Source organism: Gorilla gorilla, chromosome X (genome assembly GCF_029281585.2).
Source record: "Gorilla gorilla gorilla isolate KB3781 chromosome X, NHGRI_mGorGor1-v2.1_pri, whole genome shotgun sequence".
NCBI classification, from domain to species: domain Eukaryota; kingdom Metazoa; phylum Chordata; class Mammalia; order Primates; family Hominidae; genus Gorilla; species Gorilla gorilla.
The window spans coordinates 130,194,840-130,216,768 of NC_073247.2; positions in this window are offsets into that span (position 1 = coordinate 130,194,840).

Here is a 21,929-nt window from a genome sequence, read left to right on the forward strand (position 1 = left end):
GATCCCACCAGAAGGAACCAACTCCAGACACACTATGATCCTGTCACTGCACTCCCACCTGGGAAACAGAGTGAGACCCCATCTCTTAAACACACACACACACACACACACACACACACACAGAAATCTCTGTTTACTCCTGAGAACTATACCTAACATTCACGTGACTCGATGATGGGGTTACATTTTTGGGAGCAAGATGACCTACATCTACATAGATGTAGACAACTAGATGAAAAAAAAAGAATAATTTCTCCCATAATTTTGATTTTCTCTAAAATAAACCCTTTATTATAATAAAATATTGTTGTTTTTGTTGATGATTCTTGTTTTTGAGACAGGGTCTCACTCTGCCACCCAGGCTGGAGTGCAGTGGCATGATCATAGCTCACAGCAGCCTTGAATTCCTGGGCTCAAGTAATCTTGCCACCTCAGCCTCCCAAGTAGCTGGGACTACAGGTGTACGCCACCATGCCTTGCTAATTTTTTAATGTTTTATAGAGATGGGGCCTCACCATGTTGCCTAGGCTGGTCTCAAACTCCTGGTCTCAAGTGAACCTCCCACCTTGGCCTCCCAAAGTGCTGGGATTACAGGCATAAGCCACTGTGCCTGGCCTATATATTATTTATGGATAAATGCATATGTAGGAAAAGTATACAACATTGCTTTTGGGGTACACAGACTTTAGGTAGTGATAACTTCTAAGGGAATAGAGGACAGGATTGAGGAAAGGTGCAGAGGGTCTTCAAATGTATTATGTTTTATTTCTTGAAAAACTCTGAAGTCCATATGACAAAATACAAAGATTTGTCAAATCTAAGCAGTGATGAAATCGTTTATTCTCTGTAGTTTTCTGTGTTTTTGAAATATTTCAAAAGTTCAAAACATTAAAAAAAATCAACACAACTAGGTGATGGATAGAACGTGGGTGTGAAGTCAAGAAAGGAGTCAAAGATGACTAAGGTTTTATGTCTGGTGCTGACGTTAGTGACAGAAAAAGAGAAGCTACGGAAACTGGCTTTGTGGAAGATGATGAGTTATATTTCAGACAAGTGAAGCTGAAGGAAACAGCAGAACATCCCTCTGGAAATGTACATGAGGCTGTGTGAAGCTGGTAGTCAGGAGAGAAAACAGGCCTGCCGAGAGAGTGGCAAAGCAGGATATTAGCCCTGAGCCCCACCCTTTCACCTCTTCACAGGGGCCAGCCCTTTCAACATTAGAGTATTTCATTAAGAGATCCAAGAAGGGCTGGGCACAGTGGCTCATGCCTGTAATCCCAGCAATTTGGGAGGCTGAGGTGGGCAGATCACTTGAGGTCAGGAGTTCAAGACCAGCTTGGCCAACATGGGGAACCTCCATACAAAAAAAACAAATTAGCTGGGGATGATGGTGCACACCTGTAATTGGAAGGCTGAGGCAGGAGAATCCCTTGAACCAGGGAGGCCAGGTGAGACTCCATCTCAAAAGAGATCCAAGAAGGAGGGGAGGAGGAACAATGAAGAAGTCAGGTAATGAGGACCAAGGAAAGGTTACTGAGTATGGTGATGACTTTCAGATGAGAAGATTTTTTGTTGTTGTTTAGAGACAGGGTCTCACTCTGTCACCGAGGCTGGAGTGCAGTGCCTCCATTATAGCTCACTGCAGCCTCAATGTCTTGGGCTCAAAGGATCCTTCCACCTCAGCCTCCTGAATAGCTGGGACTACAGGTGCACACTGCCATGCCCAGCTAATTTTTTTTCAATTTTTATAATTTTCTTAAAATTATGTTTTGTAGGCACATGATCTTGCTATGTAGCCAGGGCTGGTCTGTAATTCCTGGGCTCAAGCAATCCTCCAACCTCAGCCTTCCAAAGTGCTAGGATTACAGGCATGACCCAACGCATCTGACTTCAGATGAGAAGATTTTTGTCAAGCAGTTATGAGAGGCCAAGTGGCAGGCAGCGAAGGATCAAGTGAGTAGCAAAAGGAGGGGAAGCAGTGGTAGAATATTCATTTTACAAGACAAATAATGAAAGGGAAGGGAGCTACTATACAGTATTTATTAATAAATATACAGATAGTAAGAGTATAAAAACTAGCAATGGGAAGTACAGACACTGACTTCATATGTGAATGTACATGCATGTATGTGTATACACATACATGCACATTTGCACACATGCATGTATGTATGAAATGTATATTTAGGCTGAGTGCTGTGGTTCACACCTGTAATCCCAACACCTTAGGAGGTTGAGGCAGGCAGATCACTTCAGTCCAGAAGTTCGAGACCAGCCTGCACAACATGTTGAAACCCCATCACTACAAAATTAAGAAAAAAAAATAGCTGGGCATGGTGGCATGCAGCTGTAGTCCCAGCTACTCAGGAGGCTATGGGAGGTTGGCTTGAGCTTGGGAGGTTGAGGTTGCAGTGGGCTGAGATCACCCCACTGCACTCCAGCTTGGGCAACAGAGTGAGACCCTGTCTCAAAAAAAAAATGTATAATGGAACATATTTTATTCATTCACAAACACTAATTAATAAACTTCAAAATCTGTCACAGTGAGCAAATATATATATATATGCACAAATATGATGTATACTTAATGATAGATATGTATATTATGTCTGTGTACACTTTTACCTTGTGTGAAGAGGGTACCAGGAAAGAACTAAGCATTTAGGATGATCTCCACCTCAGAGTTTTTAAATGGACTCCCATTCATGAGTGCGGAAAATGAAAATCTCAGAAAGCTTCTCGCCTGGAGTACTGTGAGGGGGAAAGAAGTCAAAAATATACCCACTCTGGAGACATTTTCAGCCATTTCAAGAGAAAGATGAAACCAAAGTCAATAGCTCTTAAGGATAAGATGCAAAAAAATAAATCCTTTAAGAGGGAAACATTAAAAATTGCTCCCTAACTACTAGCGTAAAAGCAATGCAATGGCAAAGTCCTTGAGGTGGAGATCTTTTTTTTTGCATGCACAAGTCAAGGAAAGAGCAAACGATGGCGTGAAGTCACTAGCTGGAGGAAGTCCAGAAAATGAAGTAAAGAACTGAGAAGATGAAATAGTTTCCACAGAATAATACACTAAGGAGCATTTCCCACATGTATTTGACCGAGGAACACTCTTAAAATTATCGTATGTGACTGGAATTCCACCAGGAACTCAAGATATAATGCTCATTTGAATGAAAGTAGACAACCAGGGCTGGGCGCAGTGGCTCATGCCTGTATCCCCACCACTTTGGGAGGCCAAGGTGGGTGGATTGCTTGAGCCTAGGAGTTCAAGACCAGCCTGGGCAACATAGGGAGGCCCCCCCGCCCCCACCACCACCACCACCACCATAGCTGGGCTTGGTGACTCATACCTATAATCCCAGCACTTTGGGATGCTGAAGCGGGTGAATCACCTGAGGTCAGGAGTTCGAGACCAGCCTGGCCAACATGGTGAAACCCCGTCTCTACTGAAAATACAAAATGTAGATGGGCGTGGTGGCAGGCATCTGTAGTCCCAGCTACTCGGGAGGCTGAGGCAGGAGAATCACTTGAACCCAGGAGGCGGATCTTTTTATGTTTTGTTATAAAATGTGGCATATATGAAGCAATGTTGAAAAATCATTTGTCTTTTCTTTACATACTTTCTTAATATTATGAACAATCGTCCTGAATGAAAATGTTATATAATGTAGCCATTCAACAAATATTTACTGAGTGCCTACTATATGCCAAACACTGTTCTAGGTGCTGTGGATATATAGTGATGAACAAAATACACAAAAAGCTTTGCTCATACAGAGCTTATAATTTATGGGGAGAGACAAATACTAAATATATATAGGTTGGCTGGGCGCAGTGGCTCACACCTGTAATCCCAGCAATTTGGGAGGTCAAGACGGGTGGATCACCTGAGGTCAGGAGTTCAAGACCAGCCTGACCAACATGGAGAAACCCCGTCTCTACTAAAAATACAAAATTAGCGGGGCATGGTGGTGCATGCCTATAATCCCAGCTACTCGGGAGGCTGAGGCAGGAGAATCGCTTGAACCTGGGAGGCGGAGTTTGCGGTGAGCTGAGACGACACCATTGCACTCCAGCCTGGGCAGCAAGAGAGGAACACCATCTCAAAAAAAAAAAAAAAAAAAAAAAGATGTGTGTGTAGTAAATGCTACGGAGAGAAAACAAAACAGGGAAGAGAAAAAAATAGGTAGTCTGGGGAGTGGGTTGCAATGTTAAATAAGGTGTAAAGGGAAGGCCTCACTGAGAAGGTGGCATTTGAGCAAAGGCTGGAAGGAGGGAAGAAAGAGAACCACTCTTCTGTCTGGGGTAACAGCATTCCAGACAGAGGGGACAGCAAGTGCAAATGCCTTGGGGCTGAAGCATGCCTGGCGTGTTTGAGAACGAGCAAGGAAGCTGGTAAGCCTGATGTGAGTGAGCAAGGGGAGAATGGAGAGGAGAGTGGAGAGGTCACCGAAAGTGAGGGCGTGGAACCATTGTAAGGACTTCAGCTTTTGCGAAGTGAAATGATGAGCCAGAGGAAAGTTCAGAGCAGACTGCTGTGATCTGACTTCCATTTTAACAGGATCACTCTGGCTGCTGTGTTTTAAACACTGAAGGGGCCAAGGCTGTAAGCAAGGAGACCATTTAGGAGGCTAGTACATTCTTAGTAAGAGACGATCCATCATCTTAGTAAGAGATGATAGTGCTTTGGACCAGGGTATTAATGGAAGTGGTGAGAAGTGGTCTTATATTTTGAAGGTAGGGACACCAGGATGTGTTGAAGGATTGGATGCAGGGTGTGAGAGAAAGAGGAGTCTGGGATGGCTCCAAGGTTTTGGGCCTGAGCAACCTGAAAAATGGAGTTGTCATTAATTGAGATGTGTAAGCCTCTGAAAGGTTTCTTGGGGGAAGATGAGTAGCTGCGTTTGGGACATACTATATATATATATATCTGTGTGTGTGTGTGTGTGTGTATAAAAATATATATTATATCACACACACACACATATATATAATATATATATAATATATATATTATATATATTTTTTATATATATATATTTGAGACAGTCTCACTTCGTCACCCAGGCTGGAGTGCAGTGGAGTGATCTTAGCTCACTGCAACCTCCGCCTCCCCAGTTCAAGCTATTCTCGTGCCTCAGCCTCTGGAATAGCTGGGATTAGAAGCACGGGCCACCATGCCCGGCTAATTGTTTTTGTATTTTTAGTAGAGACGTGGTTTTGCCATGTTGCCCAGGCTGTTCTCAAACTCCTGCCCTCAAGTGATCTGGCCACCTCAGCCTCCCAAAGTGCTGGGATTACAGGTGTGAGCCACCACGCCTGGCCCTGGACATAAATTTTAGATGCCTATAATAAATGCAGGTGGGGATGTTGAGTAGACAGTTGGATGAATGTCTCCCCTGCAGTTCAGGGGAGAGATCTAGGTTGGAAAAGTAAATCTGGACCTTGTCAGCGTATAGATATCTACTATCTGATACGGTAGCCACCAGCCACATGTGACTATTGATCACCTGAAATGTGGCTAGTCCGAAATGAGATATGCTATGAGTGTAAAATACTCACTGGATGTCAAAGACAATACAGAAAAAAGAAAGTGAAATATTTTATTAATAATTTTAAAATATTGATCACATGTTGAAATGATATTTTTGGCTATATTGGATTAAATAAAATACATTATTAAAATTGATTTCATGTGTTCCTTTTTACATGTTGAACGTGGCTAGTAAAGTATTTAAAGTTATATATGTGGCTCACATTATATTTCCATTGGACCATGCTGGTACAGATGTTATATAAAGCCATAAACACTGGATGAGATCATCAAGGGAGTGAGAAGAGTGGCTAGAGAAGAAGTCCAAAAATTGAGGCCTCATTGACAAGAAATATATTATATATATATAAATATATATACACACCACATACACATATATAAACACATATATACACACATACATATTCAACTTTATTGAGTTTTAATTGTAAAAAATAACGCACCTTCATTTTATATATGTATATATGTGTGTATATATATTCACATGTATATATATGTATATATTCATGTTACCACCCCCCCACCATATTTTGTTTTAATCGCAGCTTAAAATGATTAAACCATTTTGAATAGATTCGTTGGAGCAAAAAGAGGAACACAAATCCCGTTTTACAATATTTAGGCACTCTTTAATTCATCTGTTTCAGAAATCATTATTATTTCATTCTAGACAGCTCACCTCCTGAGTTTTTAGAAATCAAAGGCTCTCATTGTTTACATTTTCTTTAAATTATTCTAACTCTGTCTTTGTTAGATTCAGACACAGTTTGAGCCCCATAATAGTGGTTTTTGTTTATAACTTTTCTTTAAAAATTTTTTTTGGCTGGGCGCGGTGGCTCACGCCTATAATCCCAGCACTTTGGGAGGCCGAGGCGGGTGGATCACGAGGTCAGGAGATCGAGACCATCCTGGCTAACACGGTGAAACCCCGTCTCTACTAAAAATACAAAAATTAGCCGGGCTTGGTGGCGGGCGCCTGTAGTCCTAGCTTCTCGGGAGGCTGAGGCAGGAGAATGGGGTGAACCCGGGAGGTGGAGCTTGCAGTGAGCCGAGATTGTGCCACTGCACTCCAGCCTGGGAGACAGAGTGAGACACTATCTCCAAAAAAATAAATAAATTTATTTATTGGTGCAATATATATGGTGCAATCATAGCTCACTGCAGCCTCCAACTCCTGTGCTCAAGCGTTCCTCCCACCTCAGCCTCACAAGTAACTGGGGCTACAGGTGCACACCACCACTCCTGACTTATAACTATTCTTTCAACCAGACATCTCTGGGGAATGAAAAGAATGAGTTTATATAGCACAGGGCCACTTGTATAGGGTTCAACAGACTGTCTCTACACAATTTTTTTTTTTTTGAGATAGAGTTTCACTCTTGTTGCCCAGGCTGAAGTGCAATGGCATTATCTCAGCTCACCGCAACCTCCGCCTCCTGGGTTCAAGTGATTCTCCTGCCTCAGCCTCTGGAGTAGCTGGGATTACAGGTGCCCGCCACTACACCTGACTAATTTTTGGTATTTTTAATAGAGATGGGTTTTCACCATGTTGGCCAGGCTTGTCTCAAACTCCTGACCTCAGGTGATCCACCCACCTCGGCCTCCCAAAGCGCTGGGATTACAGGCATGAGCCACTGCTCCCGGCCTCTATACATCTTTATACATCTCCAGGGGAGGGCCATTCACATAGTCTATGATGTGATTGGGATCTCCAGAATTGTTCAATGTGGCAACACTTACCAACACAACATCATACTGAGATATATTGTCCTCCCCAGTGATAGCAGTTTCCATGACATTATTCAGAATTATGTACTAAACACATGTACCACCAGGGCTGCATTGATATTCTATTATGTTTTCATTCTCCTGGTGATCTTTTATAGACTTTCAGTAGCCTTTGGCCGTGGTACACCCATGGTACACCATTTTAAAAGGCAGATAATCACATAATAACTATAGGAATATATTCTCAAACTCCTGACCTCAGGTGATCCACCTGCCTCAGCCTCCCAAAGTGCTGGGATTATAGGAGTGAGCCACCGCACCTGGCCTACACCCATCTAATTTTTTTTTTTTTTTTTTTTTTGTAGAGACAGGGGTCTCCCTATGTTGCCCAGGCTGGTCTCGAACTCCTGGGCTCAAGCGATCTTCCCACCTTGGTCACCCAAAGTGCCAGGATTACAGGCTTCAGCCACACCCTGCACAGTCTTTTTTTTTCTTTCTTTCTTTGAGACAGGATCTCACTCTGTCACCCAGGCTGAAGTACAGTGATGCGATCATAGCTCACTGCAGCCTCTACCTCCTGGGCTCAAGTGATCCTCCCACCTCAGCTTCCCAAGTAGCTGGGACTACAGGCACTCACCCCCTTACCTATCTAATTTTTTTTATTTTGATTTTTTGTGCAGAAGGGGGTCTCTGTATGTTGTCCAGGCTGGTATTGTATTTTTTAAATTGAGCTGGAATTTGCACAGCATACAGTTCACCATTTAAAAGTGCACAATTCAATGGCATTTCGTGTATTAAAAATGCAGTGCAACCACTACCTCTCTCTAGTTTCAAATGTTTTCATCACCCCAGAAGAATACCTTGTACCTATTAAGTAATTACTCTTTATTTCCCCGTCTCCCTGACCCCTGGCAACCACTAATATGCTTTCTGTCTCTATAAATTTGCCTATTCTGGGCATTTTACAAGAAAGGAATCATACAATATGTGACTTTTTGTCTCTGGCTCTTTTCATTTAGCATTTTTTAGAGGTTCATTCAAGTTGTAGCATGTATCAGTCATGCATTCCAATTTATGGCTGAATAATATTTCAAAATATAGATGTACCACAATTTATTTATCCACTCATCCATTGGTGAACATTTGGGCTGTTTCCATCTTTTGGCTATTATGAATAATCCTGCTGTAAATATTTACATACAAGTTTCTGTGCAGACATATGTTTTCATTTCTCTTGGAAATATACCTAGGAGTGAAGTTGCTAAATCATATGGTAATTCTATACTTAACTTTCTGAGGAACTGCCAAACTGTATTCCACAGCAGCTGCACCATTTCACATTCCCACCAGCAATATACAAGGGTTCCCATTTCTGTGCATCTGACCAACACTTGTTATTTTCTCTCTGTGTCTGTGTGTGTGTGTATTATAGCCATCCTAGTGGATGTGAAGTGGTATCTCATGGTTTTGATTTCTGTTTACCTAATTACTAATGATACTGTGCATTTTTTCTTTTTTCTTTTTTTTTTTTTTTTTGAGACAGAGTGAAGCTGCCACCCAGGTTGGAGTGCAGTGGCCCCATCTCAGCTCACTGCAACCTCCACCTCCCAGGTTCAAGTGATTCTCCTTCCTCAGGCTCCCAAGTAGCTGGGACTACAGGCGCTCGCCACCACGCCTGGCTAATTTTTGTATTTTTAGTACAGACGGGATTTCGCCATGTTGGTCAGGCTGGTCTCGAGCTCCTGGCCTCAAGTGATCTGTCCGCCTCGACCTCCCAAAGGGCTGGGATTACAGACGTGAGCCACTGCACCCGGCCTAGCATTTTTTCATGTGCCTATTGGTCATTTGTATATCTCCTCTGGAGAAATGCCTGTTCAAGTCCTCTACCCATGTTTTTGTTTTGTTTTGTTTTCTTTGAGATGGAGTCCCGCTCTGTCACCAGGCTGGAGTGCAGTGGCACGATCTCAGCTCACTGCAGTCTCTGCCTCCCAGGTTCAAGCGATTCTTCTGCCTCAGCCTACTGAGTAGCTGGGACTACAGGTGCGCACCACCACGCCCAGCTAAGTTTTGTATTTTTAGTAGAGACAGGGTTTCACCATGTTGGCCAGGATGGTCTCGATCTCTTGACCTCGTGATCTACCTGCCTCGGCCTCCTAAAGTGCTGGGATTACAGGCATGAGTCACCATACCCGGCCTTTCTTTTCTTTTCTTTTTTTGAGAGAGGGTCTCACTCTGTCACCCAGGCTGGAGTACAATGGCGTAATCATAGTTTACTGCAGCCTCGACCTACCAGACTCAAACGATTCTTCCACCTTAGCCTCCTGAATAGCTGCTCTACCCATTTTTAAATTGGATTGTATTGTTGGCCCTTTTCGTATTGAATTGTAAGAGTTCTTTACATATTCTGAATACTAGACCCTTAACAGAATTATGTTTCCCATTCTGCAGGTTGACTTCTCACTTTCTTTATAATGTCCTTTGATGTACAAAAGTTTTAAATTTTGATGAAGTCCAGTTTACCTATTTTTTTTTCTTTTGGTGCTTGTGCTTTTGGTATCAAATTTAATAATTCATTGCCAAATCCGAGGTCATAAAGATATATCTCTATGTTTTCCTCTAAGAGTTTTATCATTTCAAATGATACATTTATTTATTTATTTATTTTTATTTAATTAATTTATTTTTTTTGAGACAGAGTCTTGCTCTGTCACCCAGGCTGGAGTGCAGTGGCGTAATCTCGGCCCACTGAAACCTCTGCCTCCTGGGTTCAATTGATTCTCCTGCCTCAGCATCCTGAGTAGCTGGAAACACAGGCGCCCACCACCACACCTGGATAATTTTTTGTATTTTTGGTAGAGATGGGGTTTCACCTTGTTGGACAGGCTAGTCTCAAACTCCTGACCTCAACCGATCCACCTGCCTTGGCCTCCCAAAGTGCTGGGATTACAGGCATGAGCCACCACACCCAGCCTCAGCTATTATATTTAGATCATTGATCCATTTTCATTTAGTTTTTGTATATGGAGTGAAATAGGGATCCAACTTTATTATTTTGCAGGTGATTTTCCAGTTGTCCCAGCACCATTTGGTGGGGAAGAGATGCTTCTTTCCCCCATTGTATGGTCTTGACACTTTCTGTAGTATTTTAAAGCAAATCCTAGACATCATGTTGTTTCATCTGTAAATACTTCAGTGTTGATCTCAAATCGATAAAGACTTCATTTATTTATTTTGAGACAGGGTCTCACTCTGTCACCCAGGCTGGAGTGCAGTAGCACAATCATGGCTCACTGCAGCCTCAACCTCCCAGGCACAAGCGATCCTCTCACCTCAGCCTCCTGAGTAGCTGAGACCACAGGCATGCACCATCATGCCCGGCTAATTTTTGTATTTTTTGTAGAGACAGAGTCTTGCTATGTTGCCAAGCTGGTCCTGAACTCTTGTCCTCAAGGGATCCTCCTGCTTTGGCCTCTCAGAGTGCTGGGATTACAGGTGTGAGCCACCACACCTGGTCAGTTCCATTTCTTTTTTCTTTTTTTTTTTTTTTTTTTTTTGAGACAGAATCTAGCTCTGACGCCCAGACTGGAGTGCAGTGGCATGACCTCAGCTCACTGTAACCTCCACCTTGCTGGTTCAAGCCATTCTTGTGCCTCAGCCTCCCAAGTAACTGGGATTACAGGCATGTGCCAACAGGCCTGGCTAATTTTTGTATTTTTAGTAGGGATGGGGTTTTGCCATATTGGCCTGTCTGGTCTCGAACTCCTGACCTCAAGTGATCCACCCACCTTGGCCTCCCAAAATAATGGGATTACAGGCGTGAGCCACCGCACACGGGAAGCTCCATCTCTTAAGTGGTTTGCTTTCCTTTGTCTGAATTAATCCTGGTCTTGCCTTCTGTACAAAGAAGCAGTTTGAACTAAAATTTAGTCACTAGGCAATTTCTTTTCTTTTTTCTTTTTCTTTTTTGTTTTTTTTTTTTGAGACAGAGTCTGGCTCTGTCACCCAGGCTGGAGTGCAATGGCATGATCTCGGCTCACTGCAACCTCCGCTTCCTGGGTTCAAGTGATTCTCCTGCCTCAGCCTCCTGAGTAGCTGGGACTACAAGCACGTGCCACCACGCCCAGCTAATTTTTGTATTTTTAGTAGAGACAGGGTTTCACCATTTTGGCCAGGATGGTTTCGATCTCTTGACCTCGTGATCCGCCCGCCTCGACCTCCCAAAGTGCTGGGACTACAGGCGTGAACCACAGCACCCGATCTCACTAGGCAATTTCTAAGGTCTGATCCAACTCCACGTACCTGCCCTCCCTGTCCTTGCTCCTGTTCTGATCCTAGTCCCTGTAATTTTCTGGATACAACTTATCTGTCCCTAAAGGCTCCTGAAAGTCCTTCTTTGCTCTTTTCAATTGTGCCCAGGAATAATTTCCACTAGACTTGTCCAGCACCAAGTCCTCATATCCTTTCCCCAGCCTGGACCATTTGGTGTCTCTCTTTTTTTTTTTTTCATATGAAGGCGACACTAAACCATTTGGTCTCTTTATAAGTAAGTTTCCCAGTCAGCAGTCTGGGCAACAGTGTGAGATCTCATCTCTAAAAAAAACCTTGAAAATTAGCCAGGCATGGCATGTACCTGTAGTCCAAGCTACTCAGGAGGCTGAAGAGGAGGAATTGCTTCAGCCCAGGAGTTCAAGGCAAAAAAAAAGTTTCATATTCAGGAATATACATGTACATAATAGAAAGCAATACCTAATGCTTTCTACAACATTTGAAATACTTAAGAAGCTTACACTGGCATTTTCACAGACATATCATTAGCTTCCTGCAAGGGAAAGGGTCATTTTGAAAACCACAACATTTTATGGATGGAGAGGTTTTCTCTTTTTTTTTTTTTTTTTTTTTTTGAGAGGCAGTCTCCCTCTGTAGCCCAGGCTGGAGTGCAGTGGTGTGATCTCGGCTCACTGCAACCTCCGCCTCCCAGTTCAAGCAATCCTCCTGCCTCAGCCTCCCTAGTAGCTGCGACTACAGGCACCCACCACCACACCCAACTAATTTTTGTATTTTTAGTAGAGACGAGATTTTGCCATGTTGGCCAGGCTTGTCTTGAACTCCTGACCTCAGGTGATCTGCACGCCTCGGCCTGCCAAAGTGCTGGGATTACAGGCGTGAGCCACTGCGCCCAGCTGAGTATTTTTCAATATTTGTTGGTGATTACGTATATTAGGACAACACGCTAAATTTGGACTTATCCCAAACTCCCACTTTCCCAGTCTGACAAGTTTGGGGACTGCCCTCTCCAACCCTTCTGACTTAGTCTCCCAGGCATGCTGGCTATCTGGCTATAGCCTAGAATTGACTCAGCAAACAAGCAAATGTAAATACTCACTGAATCTTTCTGGGGCCATTCCGTGGAAACAGAAATATATTTAAGTTTTTCTGCCTTTGAGAAAACACTGTAGGGCACATCCCTGGGCAGATATATTTGGTGGCTCTTAGACCCCCTGACATACACCCCCAGGCCATCCTCATCTATTTGCTTTCTGGCTTCTGATCTGGGCCCTTCCTGGGAATAGTTTTTCTCTGACCCTAGAGTCTAGACCAAAGCCAATTGGACATTCACTTCCTGGTGTTTTTTCCCATTTGTCTGGCAGTTTCTGTCCTGGCCTTCCCATACTTGGGCTCTCCTATCTTGGATTCATAATTATATTTCTAGCCACTTTTTCTTTCTTACTCCTTTAGCTCTTATTTTCTTTTTTTTTTTTTTACAATTATATTTGTATAATTTTGAGGAGGACAAATGCAGTTTTGTTACGTGGCTACATTGCATAGTGGTGATGTTTAGGCTTTCAGTGTATCCATCACCCAAATAGTGTACATTTTACCCATTAATTTCTTATCCCTCACCCCTCTTCCACCCTTCCACCCTTCTGTGTCTCCAGTGATTATTCCACATTCTATGTCCATGTGAATGCATTATTTAGCTCCCACTTATAAGTGAGAACATGCAGTATTTGACTTTTTGTTTCTGAGTTGTTTCACTTAATGGCCTCCAGGTCCATTCATTTTGCTGCAAAATTTATAATTCCATTCTTTTTATGGCTGAATAATATTCCATTGTGTATATATATCACATTTCCTTTATCCAATCATTCATTGATGGACACTTAGTTTGATTCCGTAACTTTACTATTATGAATAGTGCTGTGATAAACGTGAGTATAGGTGTCTTTTGGCTATAATTATTTCTTTTCCTTTGGGTAGTTTCCCAGTGGGATTGCTGGATCAAATATAGTTTTATTGTTAATTCTTTGAGGCCTTTCATTACGCTGGTTTTTTTGTTCTCCCTTTCCCCTCAAGTAGCCTCTCAACATTACATGCCTAATCATCCTCTCCCTGGCTCAGCTGATGGTCCTAGCATCTCCCACTGATGGGCTTTTTCTTATTCTCCTGAAGAGTTTCATATGGCTTCACAAGATACAACTGCATTTTGATTATGGTTCTCATAGATTTCTGCTTTGCAAAAAAACAAACAGACAAAAACCCCACAACTCAGGAAACCGTGTTGATATATTTTTTAAAAGTCTGGTTCTGACTATTTTTCTATTCTCCATTGGCTTTTACTATTCAAAACCCCTCGCTTGCCAGCAGTAGCATTACACCTATCCCCACCTCTCTTAGCTGTGGGGCTAAAGGATAGAACATTCTATTTGGCTAAAGAGAAAAGGTAATCAGACTGAGCCCAGAGATGTACACATAGGGGCTCATAAACAAAACAACCTCGTTTCACTCTTTTACAGCAGAATTTTAGCTAGGTCACTTCTACTAACAGCCATCTATAGGGGGAAAATTAATGACTATCAATTTACAAAACAGGATTATGGAAAACTTTTAAATGAGAGCTAGATAGAGAAACTCTTGGGTTAACACTCCTCAGTGACCTAGAAGTATATTGAAAAAACAAAATAGTGCATTTCTGATAATGAAACATGACAACCGTACCTAACCTTTTTAAATTAACAGTGGTGCATATATACTGTGATCTTTTCAAGGGCAGCAGGACCACATTTGAATCATTTTCTCCATAGGTTATCTTGAGGAACATGATAGTCAAATGTCCCTAGGCATCTCCACCCATCTGGGCTTTGGGTCATGAATTGATACTTATACAGGAACTGCCATTAGGTGGAGCAATTTGAAGTCTAATAGGCCATCTAGAAGGATATCAGATCAGGAGGTTTAAGAACTCCAGATGTTTTAATTTAGGTGAGTGCAGCCACAAGGCTGCTAGGACATTAACAAAGAACTGATTGATAGAGAAGAAAAAGTAGCTGGTATTAGATAAGATGATGGGAGGGGCCTGACGTCTGGTTGCCAAGGCACCTAACTCTTCACTCAATAGTCCCCCAAGCACAGGATTCATGGCTTCTGTGGCCCCATCCCTTGGGCGTAGAGCATAATCCTTAGCTGACCTTTGAAAAATGCAACCTCAGGCTTGCCCGGCTTCTGGTACTTCCAACTCTTCTTTGCCATTATTATAAACACAATGATCAGTCTTTGAGGGGAGGCTGATCTTTTAGTTCAGATTTCCAGAGTTCAGATTGGCAGGTGTCCTTTGTCATCTCATAAAGGAATTAAAGTGACCTGAGAAAATGTCCTCTGGGTAAGATCAATGCCACCTGTACTCTGTCCTTGCCTGAACTCTCTCATCAGAGCTCTCATGTGCATCAGCCCTTCCCCACTCCCTTCAAGCCTGTACAGCCTGGGCATGACAACAAATTTGGTCCTTTAGGAATAGCATGTACAACTAATGGACAACTCCCAGGTTATCATCTATCCCTTTTGAGAACTCAATAGGATTATTATTATTATTATTATTTTGAGACGGAGTTTCACTCTTGTCACCCAGCTGGAGTGCAATGGCACGACCTCGGCTCACTGAAACCTCTGCCTCCAGGTTCAAGTGATTCTCCTGCCCAGCCTCCCAAGTAGCTGGGATTACAGGCTTCTGCCACCACGCCTGGCTAATTTTTGTATTTTTAGTAAAGAAGGGGTTTCACCATGTTAGCCAGGCTGGTCTTCAACTCCTGACCTCAGGTGATCCACCTGCCTTGGCCTCTCAAAGTGCTGGGAGTATAGGTGTGAGCCACTGTGCCCAGCTGAGTATTACATATATATATATATTTTACTTCTTTTTATTTTTTATTATTATTATTTTTTAGAGGTGGAGTCTCACCCTGTCGCCCAGGCTGGAGTGCAGTGGCGCGATCTCGGCTCACTGCAAGCTCTGCCTCCCAGGTTCACGCCATTCTCCTGCCTCAGCCTCCCGAGTAACTGGGACTACAAGCGCCCGCCACCGCGCCCAGCTAATTTTTTTTTTTTTTTTGTATTTTTAGTAGAGACAGGGTTTCAACGTGTTAGCCAGGATGGTCTCGATCTCCTGACCTCGTGATCCGCCCTCCTCAGCCTCCCAAAGTACTGATATTGCAGGCGTGAGCCACCGCACCCGGCCTAAAAAATATTTTTAAGAAAATTTAAAAATATTTTTAAAATATGTTTTTAATATTATTTTTAAAATATTCCTTTGAAGGATAAAAAAGTGAAAAAGAAGGTGTTAACTTTGGGAAATAAGGAACCTCTCATTATTCCAAGTGGTACCATAGGCGATTAATATATATTCAATAAGTTTTATATTATTTAAAATATCTTATAATTGCGATAGGGCTTTTAACTTTTTCAAATACTCATATATTGCCTATATTATTGTATCCAACAATATACAGTTGTTTGACAGATAAAATATATATGACAATCTCACTATAAATTCATGACTAATGGATCTGCATAGAATTAGAGTAAGACGGAGAGTCTCCCAAGGCCCTTAAGGTTAGTCAGTGCCATGTGGTGTACCTGAAAGAGACCTAAAAGACCTGGCTTCTATTTCTGGCCCTACCAACTACTGTGTGACTTATCTGTAAAATGGGGAAAAATAATCTTGGCTCTGTCTACCTCTCCAGATTGTTCTGAAGATTGAATGAGATAATGGATATAAATATGCTTTGGAGACCATACAGCTCTCCACAATTACAGTTTGGTTGTAATAAATGCCTCAACGACACACAGAAGTGAACATGGTATCATGGTTTCTTTTGTTTTGCTTTATTTATCTCATTGAAGTCATCATGAATATATTCTGATTGGAAAAGCTGCACACAGTTTGTATATAATAATTAATTATTGAGTGACCTTTAAGTGCTGGGCACTGTTCTAGGCCTGCCTTGTGCAACGTTGTGGCCACTAGCCACATAGAGCTATTGAGCACATGAATGTAGTTCATGCGACTGGGGAAATGAATTTGTAATTTTATTTAATTTTAGTTAATTTATACTTAAATACAAAAACTGATATGAAATAATTATTAGAATTGTTTTTCTGACAGGGTCTTGCTCTGTCACCCATACTGGAGTGCAGTGGCACAATCACGGCTCACTGAAGCCTCAAACTCCTGGGCTCATGTAATCCACCTGTCTCAACCTCCTGAGTAGCTGGGACTACAGACGTGTACCACAATGCCCAGCTAATTTTTTAATTTTTAATTTTTTTGTACAGATGGGATCTTCTTATGTTGACCAGGCTGGTTTTATTTATTTATTTATTTATTTAGAGATGGCGTCTCACTCTGTTGCCCAGGTTGGACTGCAGTGGCATGATCATGGCTCACTGCAACCTCTGCCTCCCGGTTTCAAGTGATTCTTCTGCCTCAGCCTCCTGAATAGCTGGGACTACAGGTGCGTGCCACCACGCCCGACTAATTTTTGTATTTTTAGTAGAGATGGGGTTTCACCATATTGGCCAGGCTACTCTCGAACTCCTGACCTCGTGATCCACCCACCTCAGCCTCCCAAAGTGCTGGGATTAGACGCTTGAGCCACCACATCTGGCCATTTTTTTTGTAATTTTGGTGGAGACAAGGTTTCACCATGTTGGTCAGGCTGGTCTCAAACTCCTGACCTCAAATGATCCTCCTGCCTCAGCCTCCCAAAGTGCTGGGATTATAGTCATGAGCCACTGCACCCGGCCATTAGAAAACTTTTTTTTTTTTTTTTTTTTTTGAGATGGAGTTTCGCTCTTGTTGCTCAGGCTGGTGTGCAATGGCGTGATCTCGGCTCACTGTAACCTCCCCCTCCTGGGTTCAAGCAGTTCTCCTGTCTCAGCCTCCTGAGTAGCTGGGATTACAGGCGCCCGCCACTACACCTGGCTAAGTTTTGGCATTTTTAGTAGGGATAGGGTTTCACCATGTTGGCCAGGCTTGTCTCGAACTCCTGACCTAAGGTGATCCGCCCACCTCGGCCTCCCAAAGTGCTGGGATTACAGGTGTGAGCCACCATGCCCAACAAAAATATACTTTTAAAATTAATTTCACCTGCTTCTTTTTACTAATTTTTTAATGTGGCTACAAGTGAATTTATAATTACATATGTACTCATATTTCTGTTGGGCAGTGCTGCTTTAGGCACTGATGATAAAGCAGTGAACAAAGGAGACAAAATATCCTGCTTTCACGGAACGTGCATTTTAGTGCGGAAGACAGATGATAAAATAAATATATAAACATATATAGTATATCAAATGGTGACAAGTGCTTTGGAGAGAAACAAAGGAAGCAAGTTAGATAGGAGATGGTAGGAGGGTTGAACTTTTAAATACGAAGGTCAAGGAACGCCCAAAACCTAGATGTTGAGAGAGTAAGTAATGAAGCTTCTTCCGCTGGGTAGAAGCAACAGTAAGTGAGGAGGCCTTGATGATGGACAAAGCCTTCGCAATTCAGGGACCCTCAAGGAGGCCTGTGTGGTAGATCATGGAGTGCAAAGGAGAGGATCAATAGGAGATGAGATCAGACAGGTATGGGAAAAAAGCTGTAATGCTATAGTGAGACAAGTCAGGTAGATTGTGATGGGCAGCTTCTGACATGGCTCCAGATGATTCTTGCCTCCTAGTATTAATGCCCTGTGTTAATATCTTCCCCTTCAATGTGAGCTGGACCTAGTGAATAAAATACAGTAAAATTGATGGGATGCCACTTCCAAGTTTAGGTTATAAAAGACTGTGGATTCCAATTGCAGGTAGTCTTTCACTCTTTCAACTCTTTCTTGTTTGCTCACTTTTTTTCTTTTTCTTTTCTTTTCTTTCTTTCTTTTTCTTTTTTTTTTTTGACAGAATCTCACTCTGTTGCCCAGGCTGGAATGCAGTGGTGGGATCTTGGCTCACTGCAACCTCCACCTCCTGGGTTCAAGTGATCCTCTCACCTCAGCCTCCTGAGTAGCTGGGATTACAGGTATGTACCACCACACCCTGCCAACTTTAGTATTCTTAGTAGAGACAGGGTTTCACCATGTTGGCCAGGCTGGTCTTGAACTCCTGACGTCAAGTGATCCACCCACATTGGCCTCCCAAAATGCTGGAACTACAGGCGTGAGCCACCGCGCCTGGCCCTGTTTGCTCACTTTGGTAAACTGCCATGTTATTAACTGCCTTATGGAGAAGCTCATGAGGCAAGGAACTGAGGCCAGCCTCTGGCTGACAGCCAGCAAGGAACTAAGGCCCTTACTGCAACAACCTGTGAGGATCTGGATGCTGCCACAACCAGTGAATGGGCTTAAAAAACAAATTCTGCCCCAGTTAAACCTTGAGATGGGTGAGGCCCCTGCTCTGACACCTTGATCATAGCCTATGAGAGATCCTGAACTCATACCTTGATGGCAGCCTAGCGAGAGACTCTGGTCTGGACAACCCAACTAAGCCATGCTTAGATTCCTGAACAACAGAAACTGTGAGATAATACATGTGTATTGTTTTAAGCTGCTAAACTTGGTGGTAATTTGTTACACAGCAAGAGATAACACTAGATACCGTAGGTCACTGTAAGTAGAAACTGAATAGGGGGTTGGTGGGACTCACTGGCTATGTTGCAAATAGACTACAGGAGGGTAAGGGTGAAAGCAGGGAGGTCAGTTGAGAGGCTATTGACATAAGCTTGGTAAGGGTTGCTGGTGGTATTGGTAGAGATATTAAGAAGTGGTTGGATTTCAGACGTATTTTGAAGGCAGAGCCAACAGGCTTTGCTGTTGGTTGGATAAAGGGTGTGTAGGTAATAAGATGACTCTAAGGCTTTTGTTCTGAGGAACTAGAAAGAATGATCATATACTGAGATGGAGAAAACTACAGAAAAACTAGATTCGTGGAGAAAGAATAAGAGTTCGATTTTAGGCATGCTTAATTAGAGATACTTACTAGACATCCCAGTGGGGATGCTGAGTTCGATATACAAGTTTGATGTTTGAGGCTGGAAATAAAAATTTGAGAGTCTTTAGCATTTAGGTGATAAAATGTTAAAGTCTCCTTGCTCCCCACCCATGAGGCCCCCGCTATTAGCTCATGTATAGGGACATACATATACACACACACCACACACACACTTTTTTTTTTTTTTTTTTTGGAGACAGAATCCCGCTGTATCCTCCAGGCTGGAGTGCAGTGGAGCGATCTTTGCTCACTGCAATCTCCACCTCTCGGGTTCAAGCCATTCTCATGCCTCAGCCTCCCAAGTAGCTGAGATTACAGGGTGCACACCATCACGCCTGGGTAATTTTTGTATTTTTAGTAGAGACGGAGTTTCACCATGCCATGTTGGTCAGGTTGGTCTCAAACTCCTGGCCTCAGGTGATCCGCCTGCCTCAGCCTCCCAAAATGTTGGGATTACAGGCGTGAGCCACCACGCCTGGCCCACACATACACATTTTTATAAATAGAGTTGTTCTGCAACTTGCTTTTATCAGTGAATATCCTTTGGAGCTTTTTCAATGTAAGTACATACATATTTACCTCATTCTTTTTTTAATAGCTGAAGAGAGTCCCTTCGTTTGAATAAATCATGTGTATTCATTCATTCGCTGAACAACTATTTTTTGAGCACTCACAATGTGCCAGGCAGTGGTCTAGGGACTGATCATAAAGAAGTCCCTTTTAGATGGACATTCAGGTTCTTTCTAATATTTTGCTATTACAAACATTTGATATAATGACCATCCTTATACAGGCATCTGAGCTCACATATGCGAGTTTTTATTTGGCATTGATTTATACAAGTGGAATTTCTCAGTCAAAGGGCTCAATGGCATTTCTAATACTTGTATCTCTCAATGGCATTTCTAATACTTGCATCTCAGGTTCAATTAGGATAGTGTTAATGCAGCAGCTAAATTTGTGATAAAAACTGAATATATTTAACGAATGTGGAAGAGAAATCACCCAATAAAATGCCCTATTGGAAGTTGTAAGATGGCAACTACGATTTCCCTTTACTATGTGAGTGTAGTTATATCCAAATCCTACCCATTCCGCAAAGTCCAGCTCAAATGCTCAAACACCCCGTTCCAGAAAACCTTTCATAGACCTAAGCAGATATGATCTCTCCTGCCTTTTTTTTTTTCTTTTTTCTTTTTTGAGACGGAGTCTCACTCTTCTTGCCCAGGCTGGAGGGCAATGGTGCAATCTTGGCTCAGTGAAATCTCTGCCTCCCGGGTTCAAGCGATTCTCCTGCCTCAGCCTCCCAAGTAGTTGGGATTGCAGGTGCCTGCCACCATACCCGGCTAATTTTTGTATTTTTAGTAGAGACGGATTTCGTCATGTTGGTTAGGCTGGTCTTGAACTCCTGACCTCAGGTGATCCACCCACCTCGGCCTCCCAAAGTGCTGGGATTACAGGCATGAGCCACCGTGCTCAGCCTCTCCTGCCTCTTTACCTTGAGTATGGGCTGTATCACATACTACTTTGTGCCATAAATACATTCTCTACTAGACTTTCTTTTTTTTTTCCAGAAGGAAATAGTGTCTTTAATTCATACTGCATTCTCCCTCAGTGCGTAGCACCATGCTCAATGTTTATGTATTTAAATAGAAGTCTTAAACCAGAAGAAGTGAAATCTACAATCTCAAGAATGAGCATAAAGCCTGCACAATGGCCAGATGGTGTTTGTGCACCATCAGTGTGACATATGCTTCCCATGGCTCACAATACTCTGCAGAAATTGCTTACTTCTCCTACTCTATCTTGTACCACTCCTCTTCCTTCTACGCTCCAGCCACACTGGCCTTTTTTTGGTCTTTGAACACACTAAGTCTGCCCCCATCTCTAGGCCTTCGTTCCTGGCATTTCTGTCGCCTGGAATGGTCTACCTGCTGATCTCTGCTGACTGCTTCTTTAAGACTCAGCTCAGTGTTTACCTCCTCAAAGAAGCTTTTCTTGATCATCTATGTTAAACTAGGTCCCCAACTCCAGTTACTCTCTATCAACTCACCTTAATTCTCTACATAGCATTTATGTTTCTGAAATTAACATGTTCATTTCTTTGCACTCACATGTGAGCTCCAGGAGAGGAGGGACCTTGCCTGTCTTGTTCAATGCTGTGCACCTTCAGTGGCTACCATAGAGCCTGTGGTACTAAGAATGCTTTTGGCTGAAAGTAACAGAATATTCATCTAAACGTGGCATAAACTGCAGGGGTTTATTTTTCTTACATAAAAAGGAACTAGAGGCAGGCAGTATCAGGCCTGGTTCAACAGTTCAATGCTGTCTGGATTCTGCATTGGCT